The sequence below is a fragment of the Capricornis sumatraensis genome, chromosome 20, assembly GCF_032405125.1.
Source record: "Capricornis sumatraensis isolate serow.1 chromosome 20, serow.2, whole genome shotgun sequence".
Classification (NCBI taxonomy): domain Eukaryota; kingdom Metazoa; phylum Chordata; class Mammalia; order Artiodactyla; family Bovidae; genus Capricornis; species Capricornis sumatraensis.
In genome coordinates, this window is record NC_091088.1 from 42,475,571 (window position 1) to 42,490,217 (window position 14,647).

Consider the following 14,647-nt stretch of genomic DNA (forward strand, 5'->3'; position numbering starts at 1 on the left):
CTGTGCGTGGGATCCCTGGAGTTCTAAGAAAGCTGAGGGCTGCCCTCTGCCTCTACTGTGGGACTCAGCCCTCTTGGTCCAGGGCCCTTCGTGTTGGGATGCAGTGACATTTCCCTCTTGATCTTTCCTCAGGGATATGTGTACTCTCCTTCTGTCCCTGCCCCTCTTTTCCTGATGTGTGATGTGTAGAATCAGACTGTTGAATGCTTCCAGCCTAAATCATTATTTTCCCAGTCTGATCCCTCAAACAGAACAAAGGAGCTCTGCGCATGTGTGTGTGTGCACGTGTGCGTGCGTGTCTGCATGGGATGGTGTTACAAACGGTGCCCTGTGCAGGCACTTGATAAACATTTCCTGTATATTGGAATGTGATGGAAGCTCCATCATGATTATTCAACGTGTCTCTGCTACACAGAGATCTAAATCCTAACATCTGTTTATTGCTGTTTGTGGTCAGTGGAGTAGCTTGTGGTTGTGGCATCTGGACCCTCCCTCATAAAGCCTCTATTCAGAGCAGCACCAGATGTGGTGAGGGAATGCCACAGAAAGAAAGCCTCCTTCTTCTCTTGATGTCTGCTGTCTAGCAAATATTTTCTGAACGTGGATGTAGCTTGAGAGAGACGTGGGGCTGGGAAGCACTGATTCAAGGGTCTCGCCTTTTTGAGCCTGGCCTTTCTGATGGGCCTGGTGAGTGCTGTGCGAGGCTCCCCCAGTCTCTTCCTTTCTGCTGGGCATGCAGTGATGTCCATCCACTGTGGACCCGGGAATCGTCTGAAATCAGGGCCTGCCTCTGTTCTAATTCTACAGGGAACTACCCCCTGCTCTGTCTTCTGAATTGGTCTTTATTTTCCCACATGCTAGTCTACCTTTTATAGTTTGATTCTCAAGGGTAATTATGTTTTCTGTGTCATTTGGAAATATACTTCTGGGCATTCTCTTGTTAGGATCATCAACCGACATGCGTGTGCTTTTCTCTCCTTTTCCTCGTGTCCAGTTGGTGTACTTTTGCTTTCAATGGCAAAGGTAATTGTAGAAAAATTGGGACTTACACCAAAGCACAGACACACAAAGAAAATAAATTCTCTGGAAGCACAGTACCTGGTGATAATTACTATTAACTTTTTGATATATACCATTGTGAAGTGTTTTTTTTTTCCTGTATGCAGTGTCTTAATATTTAAGATGTCAGTGAAACAAAATTGAGATCATACATGATCATATTATTTTGCAATATGCCTTCTTTTTCTTCAAAATTTATTAATATAGAGACTTCCTTGATGGTTCAGTGCTTAAGACTCTGCTTCCATTGTAGGAAAGTCTTAAGTAGGAGGCATGGGTTCAATCCCTGGCCAGGGAACTAAGATCTTCATGCTGAGCAGCATAGCTATAAAAAAAAAGAAAAATTAGAATGTGTTAATATATTTTTATTTTAATTGTGATAAAAAGCACATAACATAAAACTCATCTTCTTAACCATTTAAAAATGTATAGTTGAGTGTTATTAATTTCGTTCACATGATTCTGTAGCTATCACCTCCATCCATCTCCAGAGCTTTTTCATCTTGCCAGACTTGAACTCTGTCCCCATTAAACAGCAACTTCCTTGCTTCCCTCAACCTCACCATTCTGCTGTCTCTTTGATTCCAGATATTGCCTATAAGTGGAATCATGCGCTTCTGTGTCTTTCTTCTTTCACTCAGTATAATGTCCTTAAGGCTCATTCACGTGGCATGTATCAGAATCACCTTTTTTCTCTTTTTTAAAAATGTATTTTATTTTATCTTGGTCAAGCTGTGTGGCTTGCAGGGTCTTAGCTCCCCAACCAGGGACTGAACCTGTGCCCTCAGCAGGGAAAGCACAGAGTCCTAACCACTGGACCACCAGGTATTTCCCGGGAATCACCTTTTTAATGTTGAATAATATTCCATTGTATGGATACACCACACTTTGTTGATCCATCCATCCATTAAAGGACACTTGAATTGCTACTTTCTTTCCTGTAGTGAACAATGCTGTTGTGAACATGGGTGTGCAAATATCTCTTCAAGTCTATGCTTTCAGTTCTTTTGGAAATATATTCAGAAGTAGAATAGCAGGATCATGTGGTAAATCTCTTAATTTTTTGAGGAACTACCATACTGTTTTCTGTCACTGCAGTTCCATAAGATACATCAACATAACTTTAATTGTTCTTCAGAAGTCAATTTTTGATGTCTGTCTGGTAGTCGTCTGTCAGATGACTGTGTGAAAATTTAGGGTTAAACACGTGAGTAATTTTCAGTGGTCACAGATAATTTTCACAGTCACAGATAATGCTGTGATGGTGCTCTTACAAGTTTACAGATTTTTGTACCAGTTGTTGAAAATTTGTGTTAAATTACTGAACAGTGACTTGCTGGGTTTAAACATTTTTCAAGGCTTTGAACACATATTGCAGGATTACTCTCCAGAGAAGTTCTCCCCATTTATCCTGCCATCAGTTTTTGCCGATGTGGCTGGTTTCTATTGTACTTTGGCATTTATTAGATTTGTTTGTAAGAAGAAAAAATATGTGTGTGTATTTGGTAATTAACATTATGCCAGATTTGCTTCATCTGTTTATTTTTGGCTGCAGTATTTTATTATTTGTTTATTTTATTATTATTACTTCATTTCCTATGTATTTCGTTTTTGGCTATGCCTGGTCTTTGTGGCTGCGGGGGGCTCTAGCTGCCATGAGCGGTGGCTCCTATCTAGCTGCAGCATGTGGGCTTCCCATGGCAGTGGCTTGGGTAGCTGTGGAACATGGATTTAGTTGCTCCTTGGCACGTGGGATCTTCCTGGACCAGGGATTGAACCGCTGTCCCCTCCCTTACAAGGTGGAATCTTAAACACTGGACCACCAAATTAGCCTTGGCTTCAGTATTTTAAAGTAAATTACAAATGTTTCAAGCTTTTATCCTAGACTCTTCAGCATGCATCTCATTAAAAAGGGACTTTTTTATTTTAAACATAGTTACTTTTTTTCTTTTTACAAAAGTACCATTGTCACATCTGGCAATATTTACATGAATTCCTCATTTTCAACTAATACCCAGTTCATATTTGATTTCACCATTTATCTCAAGGTATTGTTTTACAGTTGGTTTCCCTGAACCTGGGTTTGGGCAAGGTCCCCTCCCTCCTTTTGGCTGTTATGTTTTCGAAGTCCCTCTCCTCCACTCCACTTTTTTTAAGGCTGTGATTTACTCCAGGAGACAGAATGTTTTTTAAAAGTGTGTTTGTTGCCTTATTAATGTCCTTTGCTCAGTTTTGAACTGAAATTTACTTATACTGTATTTATATTATTTATACTGCATTTTAAATTTATTTATACTGCATTTTTCTCTCTTGATTTTGAAAGAGCTCTTTATATATTAAGGTTGTTATTCTTTGTCTTATAATTTTTGTTTTCCCAGTTTTTCATTTGCATTTTAATTTTGCAATCATTTAAAAAATTTTTTTCCATACCGGTGTTTTAAATTTTGTAGTCAAATCTTTCATCTTTTAGGTTTTCAGCCTTTTCTTTTATGATTTGAAAGGCTTTCCCTCATTCTGAGAACAGGTAAATGATCATTTTCCTCTAGTTTACTGTGATTTTGTTTTTTTTAACTTAATTCTCCATCCAAATGAATTTATTTTTGTGTTCACTGTGAGTAGGGATATCATTTATTTTTTATTCTATTTTTTAAAAAACTGGAATGTAATTGCTTTACAATGTGTGTTAGTTTCTGCTGTACAACAACATGAATCAGCCACTTATGTACATATACCCCCTCCCTCTTGATAAGGATCTAATTTAATTTTTCCAAATATTTAACTGATTACTTTAGCACTGCTTATTGAATCTATATCCCCAGTGACTTGAGTTGCTACCTTAAGCATATATTAAAAACATATGTATATCTGGGCCTGTATGGGGACTTTATATTTCATTTGTTGTTTAGTTTCTAAAATCTCTGTTTATGTATTTGCTCTGATCTTAGTGGCAGTGCCTGGAATCTTTTAGTTGTGGCGTGTGGGATCTAGTTCCCTGACCAGAGATCAAACCCTGCATCGGCAGCTTGGAGTCTTAGCCCCTGGACCACCAGGGAAGTCCTTATTTGTTTTTTTAATTGGCCTTTTAAAATCACTTTGTCTTAGCTATTATAACTGACAGTTCAAGTTTCTCTTCTTTTCAAAATCTTCCTGTTTTTTTCTTTGCATGGATAATACTGTCACATGAACTTCATTTTATTGGGTTCTCCCCTCTTTCTATTCTCCTACCCCAAATCCCTTGAGATTTTATTGGAATCCTATCATGTGTAAAGTTTCCTTTATGGAGAATTTTCATACTAATTCGTCCTACACAGGAACATGGAATGTCTTTAAATTCACTCAGGTCATTTTGAAGTTATCTTCAGATATATGCTTTTAATTTTTGAAGAAGCTTTGATATTATTTTCAGTGGGATAATTTCCTATTATGTTTTTTGACTTAATGTTTGTTATTGGTATATGACTATTAGTGTCAGTTGCTGACTTCTCGGTATAGATTTTCAATTTTCCTTTGGTAGACTTTTTTTTTTTTTTTTTAATGTGGGCCATTTTTAAAGTCTTTATTGAGTTTGTTACGATATTGCTTCTGTTTTTCTGTGTTTTGGTTTTTTGGGCCATGAAGCACAGGATATCTTAGCTCCCTGACCAGGGATCAACCCACACCCACTGCATGGGAAGGCAAAGTCTTAACCACTGGGCCATGAGGGAGGTCCTTTGGTAGATGTTTATATGGTTTCTAAGATCAATAATTTTACTCCTCTTAGGAGTTAATTATACTTCTTTTTCTTATCAGTTGCTTTGCATACAACTTCCTGTTTTAGTGGCGATGGAATAGGTATCCTTTCCTGTTTAATAACCAAGCTTATAGTGACTTCTTCAGGTATGAGGTTGAGGATTAGGTGGTAACCTGTCTTCATGGTTTATTAATCATTGTCTTTTAAAAAATATCTAGATGGGGTTTGAATTTTTAGCAAATAGTTTTTAAGCGGCCATTAGGATAATTACATGATTTTTCTCCTTTTGATGTATTATATTAATTTCCATGTAGTAACAACCTTAGAATTTCTAGAATATACCTAATTGCTTCTGGTAGATTATTCCTTGAAAATTTTCTTAGAATTGCTTGTTCATATTTTATTTGGGAGTTTTCCATCTATATTCATGAGTGACATTTGTTTGTAGTTTTGTACTATTTTTGTCAGCTTTGGAATTGAGGCTAGGCTAATTTTATAAAGTAAATTGAAGTGCTTTCCAACTTTGGGAATAGACTCTATAACATGGGAATTATCTGTTCCATGAGTGCAGGAAAGAGCTTACCCATAAAACCAACTAGGTCTGGCAGCTTTCTCTGAAATAATTCTTTGATGACTTTTTCAGTCTTTTCCCCCCATAATGATTGGTTTGTTCAGCTTTTCTGATTTATCTCGTGTCAATTTTGTTAATTCATATTTTCTGAGAAAACCATTTCATGAGATATTCAGATTATTAATATAAAGATTTTAGATAGCATTCTCATTTTTAAAAATGTTTCCAATTTTTCTCACTTAAAAATGTAGATATTTGTGTGAAAGTGAAAGTCGCTCAGTTGTATCTTACTCTTTGTGACTCTATGTGGACTATACAGTCCATGGAATTCTCCAGGCCAGAATACTGGACTGGTTCTCCAAGGGATCTTCCCAACCCAGGGATCGAACCCAGGTCTCCCGCATTGCAGGTTGATTCTTTACCATCTGAGTCACAAAGGAAGCCCAAGAATACTGGAGTGGGTAGCCTATCCCTTCTCCAGGGGGTCTTCCTGACCCAGGAATTGAACCAGGGTCTCCTGCATTGCAGGCGGATTCTTTACCAACTGAGCTATGATATTTGTGTATTTTTTCCCAATTTTTTTCTCTTGCCTGGCATAAACATTTTTGTTTTAATTTTTGGCTTTTGATTTATTTTTTCACAGGACAGCTAATGTATTTGGACTTATCAATTATATTGTATTTTCTAATGTTAATTTCCATTTTTAATGTTAGCTTTTTCTACCCTTTGCTCTAGATTTGCCTTATTTATTCAGTCCATCGTTTATAGCTATTTGAGTTGAAAGCTTAGTGACTTTACTTTTGTCCTGTGTTATTTAATAATGAAAACATTCTTGCTGTACTCGTGCTTTTGATTTTCTTTCCCCCTTGTTATTCAAGTTGTTTTTTTCTTTTAAAAGCACACAAATCTTAAGCGAGACAGCTCAGTGAGTATTTACGTATGTCCACATCTGTGTAATGACCCCTCAGATCAAGAGAGAGAACCTTCCTAGGATTCCAGGAGTCTCCACATATCTCTTCCTTGCCCTGCCCTGAGATAACCACTATTCTGAATTTTATCATTATTGATTCGTTTTGCCTGTTCTTGAATTTTGGTATCACTGAAATCAGCTAGTGTGTTTTCTTGTGCCTGGCTCTTCATTATATCTGTGAAATGCTTCTGTGCTTTTGTGTGAAATGAGAGGTGTTTTTTTCTTTACTTGAGTGTATCCTACTGTATGAATATGCTACAGTTTATTTGTCTTGTCTCCTGTTGGTAGACATTTGGGTTACTTCCAGGCTTTAGCCATCATGAGCAATACTGCTGTGAACATTCTTTTTTTTTTTTCATTTCATTTATTTATTTGGCTGCACATGGTCTTAGTTGTAGCATGAGGACTCTTCAATCTTCACTGTGGCATGTGGGATCTAGTTCTCTGACCAGGAGCCGAACCCGAGCCTGTTGCATTGGGAGTGTAGAGTCTTAGCCACTGGACCACCGGGGAAGTCCGCTGCTGTGGACATTCTTATACATGTGTTTTGGAGGACACAGGCACACACTTCTGTTGAATCTGTCTACCTGTCTGTCTCTACCTTGTGGACTTGGTTCATTGGGTGGGCGTATGTTTAGCTTTAGTGGAGACTATTTGCTGGTGAACTGTTTGCCATCCCCTATGTTTTACCGGTTCTGCTCCTTTTTTTGTAATTGCTACTGTGACTTTCTGTTTGAGCCCAGAGCGATTCAGGAGGGTGTTTCTGTGGCTCCCAGGAGCTGTGTTGCTTATGGCAGTGGCTACAGCTCCTGCAGCTCTTGCTGACACTAGCCTTAGCACTTTGAGTGTGAGGCTGGGTTGAGTTGTGAGGCACATCAGATCCGAATCTGATGGAAAAATTTGGGCACTGGGCTGCTTTTTCTTAGAAAAACAAACCTAACCTGGCAATGGCATAGCTGATAACAGATAATACTCATAATGCCTTCTGTGCAGAGCAAGGCTGCTTCTGGTGATTGCAAATCTGTTGTGTAGAGAGAAGTGGTTAAGAATGTGTAGACTCTGGAGTCAAACTCCCTGGGCTTGACTCCTGATTCCCCCAGCTTTGTACATCAGATGGTCACTTCACTTCTCCATGCTTCTGTTTCCTTGTCTGTAAAATATTGTTTTGAGGTTCAGTGAGCTAACAACAGTACCCGACACATGTTGGTGTACTATATTCGTAGTAGCAATGGTAGTTATTAATATTATTCTGTCTCCTCTGATACTTTCCTTCCGAAAGATTAGAAAGTTCACATTCCAAAGATGGACAGGCAAAGACCCAGTTTGCTGATACGAGACCTCCTTGCCTAAATGGGAGGCAGCCCTGAGGTTGTTCCAAGAGAGAATGTAAAGACTGGACAAATGCAGTCTTTGCAAGTGTGAATGCTGAAGGAACACAGGACGTCTCCGCAGTGTGGTCTTGGCATCTGTTCTCCTCTGGGAGCTGCTGGGCCAGAAGTGCTTCCAGAGTGGCATCTAAGGTTTTGTAGGGAAGTGGCTCCCAGTAGGTGAGATAACCCTCCTCTCACTGTGGCTGGGTCTTCCTGGAACCACTTTTCCTGGGAAAGGGCATGAGGGTGGTGCTTGCCTCACCTGGTATTTTTCTGCTCCATGGGACATAATTCATCCTTTCATTCTCTCCCTTGTTTTCCCTTGGGTGGACTTGGAGGTAGACTGGGAGACCCAGCTCATGTTTCCTGTGTCCCTGCTGGCCAGCAATGCTACAGTGGAGGGTTTTACTCAGGTCCGGCAGTTACGTAATGGTCAGCCTTGGCCAACTCAGCAGGGACGTTGACCTGGCTGTGGTCGCGCATAGAGGGCTTGACCAAAAGTCCTGGTCTGGCTCTTAAGGACGGTTCTAGTCATCTCTGTGCGGAAGCCAGCTTTTGAGGTTGAATATTGATTTTTAAAACCCTTTTTGTTTGGGGTATTTTCAAACATAATCCCTACCTGCCCAACTTCAGTGACCATCGGCATGTGTTTCATCTGTACCCGCCCACTGGGTGATCTTCATTTCTTTCTAGCTTGGTAGCAGGTAGAATCTGAGACCCCCTTTTCTCTTGTAGCTCACCTCTCTGTCACCTGGCCTCATCAACATTGCAGAACTTGGCACTACCAGATTGTCCCACTTTCAAGGAGGGAAAATGGCTTGAAATAGGTTAAAAAAACAAGCAAACAAACAAAAAACAGCCAAACTTCTTTATTTTAAAGTAATTTCAAATTCAGAGAAGTGTTATAAGACTTGGACAAAGAATTTCCTAGACTCTTCGTCCATGTGCTAATATTTTGATGCGTTTGCCTTAAACATCATCTGTATATGTGTATCTACGTGTGTAGTGATTTGTTGAATCATTTCAAATTAAAAACCTTATATTTTTTTATACCTGAATATCTAAGTGTGTGTTTTCTAAGAGGGGCTTCCCTGGTTGCTCAGCTGGTAAAGAATCTGCCTGCAGTGCAGGAGACCCTGGTTTGATTTCTGGCTTGGGAAGACCCCCTGGAGAAAGGGGTAGGCTACCCACTCCAGTATTCTTGGGCTTCCCTGGTGGCTCAGCTGGTAAAGAATCTGCCTGCAGTGCAGGAGACTCGGGTTTGATCCCTGGGTTGGGAAGATCCCCTGGAGGAAATTAACCAAATCAAGAAATCTGACATTTTTACAATATTGTTGTATAATTCATGTTTTCCAATTGTTGCAAAGATGAACTTCAAGTGATTTCTTCCCCTGTCCCCCACCCCATCCAGGATCCCATGCAAGATTATGCACTGGATTTGGTTACCCTTAAATCTGGGGTCAGCCTGTTTTTGTCTTTTAGAGCAGCGTCCTTTTTGAAGAGTTCAGGCCGTCTTTTTGTGGATTCCCCTCAGTTTGGACTCAGAGTACACATTTTTGGCAGGAACACTAGAAGTAATGTTGCATTCTGTTATTGTGTCAGACCAGAGGGCACGCCACTCAGCTTGTTTCATTACTGATGACGTGAACTTTGTCTATCAGGCTAAGGTGGGGTGTGCTAGGTTCTCTACTGTAAAATGACTATTTTCTCTTTATTTATTTAAATTAAAAAAATTACTTTATTTTTGGCTGTGTTGGGTCTTTGTTGCTGTGCACAGGCTTTCTCTAGTTGCAGAGAGCGAGGGCTACTTTCTAGTTGTGGCACTCTGGCTTCTCATTGCGGTGGCTTCTCTTGTTGTGAAACACAAGCTCTCGAGTGTGTGGGTTTCAATAGTTGTGGTGCATGGGCTTAGTTGCCCTGAGCATGTGAAATCATCCCGGACCAGGGATGCAACTTGTGTCCCTCGCTTTGGCAGGTGGATTCTTTACCACTGGACCACCAGGGAAGCCCTGTTTTTCTCTTTATAACTGAAAAGTTATTTCTGGAGAGATATAGTACTTTGACACCATGTAAATATGGGTTCTTCATGGGCCTTCAGAGAAGGCAATGGCACCCCACTCCAGTGCTCTTGCCTGGAAAATCCCATGGATGGAGGAGCCTGGTGGGCTGCAGTCCATGGGATCGCTAAGAGTCGGACACGACTAAGCGACTTCACTTTCACTTTTCACTTTGATGCATTGGGGAGAAGGAAATGGCAACCCACTCCAGTGTTCTTGCCTGGAGACTCCCAGGGACGGGGGAGCCTGGTGGGCTGCCGTCTATGGGGTCGCACAGAGTCGGACACGACTGAAGCGACTTAGCAGCAGCATCAGCATGGCGCCTTCACCTACTAGTTTTTGCATTTGTGAACGATTTTTGTCTGAATCAGTTAATACTGTGATGGTTGCAGAGCTTTTTTTTTTTTTCCAATTTAGTCATTCCTTCTACGTTTAGTATTTGGTATACTGCTGTAAGGAAGAGCTTTTCCTTTTCCTTTATGTAGGTATGTATTATCAGTCTCATGGATTATTATGTAGATATGTATTATTATCTCATGGATTCTTCTTTTATTCACGTGTTGTAATTTATTATTTCAGTGCTCAAGTTATCCTTGGTTTGGCAGTGGGTAGCTCTTTAAGCTCGCTCCTGTATCCTTTTGATAAGTCCCCATCATATTTTTTTTCCAAACATCATCTAATATACATAGAATTTACTGTGTGATAAAAGTGGCATTTAAAATCAGTAAAGGACTTCCCTGGCAGTCCAGTGGTTAGAGACTACATGCTTCTACTGCAGGGGGTGCAGGTTCTGTCCCTGGTGGGGAAACTAAGATCCCACATGCCATGTGACACAGCCAAAAATAAAGAAATAAAATCAGTGAAGAAAGGCAAACAAATGGCATTGGGACCTTCAGTTAGCCCAGTGGTTTCAAAGTGTGGTCTCCAGAGCACCTGGAAACATATTAGAAACGTAAATTCTCAGGCTTTATCCCAGTCCTACAGAATCAGAAACTCTGCAGGCAAGGCCCAGTGATCTGTGTTTTAACAAACGTTCCAGAGGATTCTGAGGTCTGCTCAAGTCTGAGAACTGCTGAGGTATCACGTGGGAAGAAGTGCAGTTAGATACCTTCCTTATGTAACACTTGTGATGGTTTTCTTTATTTAGTTTCTAAGATGTTTCACTCTTTAACCAATCTGGAGTTTACTTTGATGTATGGTGTAGGCTGAGGATCTGGTCGTACTTTTCCCTCCTGGGTTTTACACAGTGGTAAACTCTTTTCACCGGAGGGAGTGTCAGTCTCAGGGTGGACCTCTCTCTTCTTTCTACTTATTTGTTTGGCTGCATCAGGTCTTAATTGCATCATGTGGGATCTTTTGTTGCAGGGCACGGACTCTCTAGTTGTGGCGCATGGGCTTAGTTGCTCTGTGGCACGTGGGATCTTAGTTTCCCCACCAGGGATCAAAATCCATGTCTCTTGCATTCCGAAGCAGATTCTAAACCAGTGGACCACCAGGGAAATCCCTGGACATAATTCGTCTCACTGCTCTTTTTCTTCAAAATGTTCTTGGCTTTTGAGCCTTCAGTTTTCCTAAAAGACTTTATGTACACACATGCACACGCACACGCACATGCAGACACACACGTATTTCTGTGCCCGTATATTGGATTGGCCAGAAGGTTCTTTCAGGTTTCACTGTAACGTCTTATGGAAAAACCCAAATAAACTTTTTGGCCAACCCAGTATTCTACATGATGAATTCATGCTGCAATTGGTAATTCAACCTCACAGGGTTCTTTCTAACTTTCCTCCTTTCCGTAGAGAACCCTGGCTCTCACCATCATCCATATATTTACTCACTTTCTCAGTTCTATATACATAGGAGGTGGTTTGAGAATTGTTGAACCCAGACCTCTGTGACAAATGAAGTGCCTGCGAAAAGCTCCTTGCTTAGCTCTTCCTTTTCAATATGTGTCTGTTTTCTTTCCCCATGTGTGTCTCCCAGATTTAAAAAAAAAAAAATGAGAGAGAGAAAAAGCAAACAGCTCCCTATTTATTTAAAAATCTTTTAAGCAGAGGGCCGTTACTGCACTTTATGTTCCGAGAACAGACAGGCCAGTCACACGGGCTGCACTGCCTCCCTCCCCCTGCTGTGAGGATAAAGTGTTCCGGTGGGTGGGCATCTCAAGGAGGCAGGCCTGACAGACAGTGCTTGCATTTGTTTTAAAGTAAACACACTGTTTTTCCAGTTTTTCAACTGAAAGATAAATAAAATCACTGATCTTTGGAACCTGAGTCAGAGAAGAGAGAAAATTTTTAAAAATTGCTCCTCAGTTAAAAACAGTTCTAAATCTGAGAAATTATTCGCAACTTCTTCAGGTGAGGAGCAGGCGGGCAAAAGACAAAAGTGAAAGGAAGGGTGTGACAGTCCTGTAAACTGGTAGGGAGCTGTTATTTAGAACATAGCTACAAACTCCAGTGTCTTGATTAGGCCTGATGGGAGAAATGGCCAAACCCTGGCCTAGCCAAGGAGTTACTTTTATGAACCTGGCAAACCACTAAGGCCTAGTTATTTCAGTCTTATGGAATGTTCACAGAAGACTTCTGAGAAATTCGGCCTTGCTCCCCAAATTGAAAACATTATAATCGTCCCTCGGTGTCTGTGGGACCCCCTCCGCCCAATACCACAGTCTGCAGATGCTCAAATCTCTTCTATAAAATAGCATAGTATTTGCATATAACCTGTGCACGTACCCCCATATACTTTAAATCCTGTCTCGATTACTTATAACACCTAATACAACCTAAAGAAAGAGAAAATGAAGTCGTTCAGTTGTGTCTGACTCTTTGCGACCTCATGGACTGTAGCCTACCAGGCTCCTCCATCCATGGAATTTTCTAGGCAAGAGTATTGGAGTAGGTTGCCATTTCCTTCTCCAGGGGATCTTCCCGACACAGCGATCGAACCCAGGTCTTCCACATTGCAGGCAGATGCTTTACCGTCTGAACCACCAGGGAAGCTCTAATACAACCTAAGTGCTTTGTAAACAGTTGCTGGAGCACAGCAAGTTCAAGGTTAACTTCTGGAAACCTTCTGAAATTTCTTTTCCCTGAATATTTATTAAAAAATTAATTATTTATTTAATCTGAGTGTGCTGGGTCTTAGTTGCAGCTTGCAGGATCTTCGATCTTCGTTGTGGCATGTGAACTCTTAGTTACTACATGTGGGATCTAGTTCCCTGACCAGGGATCGGACCTGGGCCCCTTGCATTGGGAGTGCAGAGTCTTAGCCAGTGGACCACCAAGGAAGTCCTTCCCTGAATATTTTTGATCCACACTTGGTTGTATGTGCAAATGGGGGACTTTTTTTTCATGCTTATTGAAAAAAAAAAAAAAAGACAAAAACTTTGTGAGTGCTAAGTATGTACCAGGTATTGTTCTGAATTCTTAAGATTACATATACAACATACTGTACTATGCTATTGCTATTGCTATTGCTAAGTCACTTCAGTCGTGTCCGACTCTGTGCAGCCCCATAGACGGCAGCCCACCAGGCTCCCCCGTCCCTGGGATTCTCCAGGCAAGAGCACTGGAGTGGGTTGCCATTTCCTTCTCCAGTGCATGAAAGCGAAAGGTGAAAGTGAAGTCACTCAGTCATGTCCGACTTAGCAACCCCATGGACTACAGCCTACCAGGCTCCTGCATCCATGGGATTTTCCAGGCAAGAGTACTGGAGTGGGGTGCCATTGCCTTCTCTGATTCTATGCTATAGTATAATATAATATAATATATATAAATTTATAATATTATATATTATATATATATTAATATATAGAAATATATATATATAAAACTCTTTCCTGGAAAATCCCATGGTTGGAGGAGCCATTTAATCCTCCTGTATACCTATCAGGTAGTTTGTACTGCCATCCCCTCAGATGATAATAGATATAGGCAGGTATTATGTAGCTTGCCCAAGATCACATAGGAGGTGGTGGCAGAGCTGGGATTTAACCTAGGTCTTTTGGTCTCTGAGTCTTTGTCTGCAACCTCTGTTAATTACAGCCTTCCAAAAAAAGTGAAAATGTCAGTCTCTCAGTCGTGTCCAACTCTTTGTGACCCCATGGACTGTAGCCTGCAAGTCTCCTCTGTCCATGGAATACTCCAGGCAAGAATACCAGAGTGGGTTGCCATTTCCTTCTCCAGGGGATCTTGACCGAGCCAGGGATCAAACCTGGGTCTCCTGCATTGCAGGCAGATTCTTTACTGTCTGAGCCACAAGGGAAGCCTTCCAAAGAAGGAGAAGGTAAAAATCACTGGAAATTTTATTTTTTCCCTACAAAGCTTCAAATCATACTCTGTTATTATGAACTCCAATGGATGCTTGTGTTTTTTAGACTTTTTTTTTAATAGCCAGTTAACAAATAGTGTTGTGATAATTTCAGGGGAACAGTGAAGGGACTCGGCCATACACGTACATATATTCATTCTCCCCCAACTCTCCTCCCATCCAAGCTGCCACATAATATTGAGCAGAGTTCCATGTGCTATACGGTAGATTCTTATTGGTTATCTATTTTAAATATAGTAGTGTGCACATGTCCATCCCAAACTCTCTTAACTGTCCCTTCCCCAGATCCTTCCCCCTAGCAACTATAAGTTCATTCTCAAAGTCTGTGAGTTTCTTTCTGTTTTGTAAGTAAGTTTGTTTGTGTCATTTTATTTTATTTTTTTAAATTTATTTTAATTGGAGGCTAATTACTTTACAATATTGTAGTGGTTTGTGCCACACATTGACATGAATTAGCCATGGGTGTACATATGTTCCCCATCCTGAATCCCCCTCCCACCTCTCTCCCCACCCCATCCCTCAGGGTCATCCAGTGCACCAGCCCTGAGCACCCTGTCT

The 14,647-nt window shown here is 40.8% G+C and overlaps 1 protein-coding gene across 1 annotated transcript in view; it reads left to right on the forward strand.

Moving 5' to 3' along the window:
• Positions 1 to 14,647, forward strand: part of WWP2 (WW domain containing E3 ubiquitin protein ligase 2) — a 142,577-nt gene that overhangs the window by 25,920 nt on the left and 102,010 nt on the right. The window lies entirely within an intron of this gene.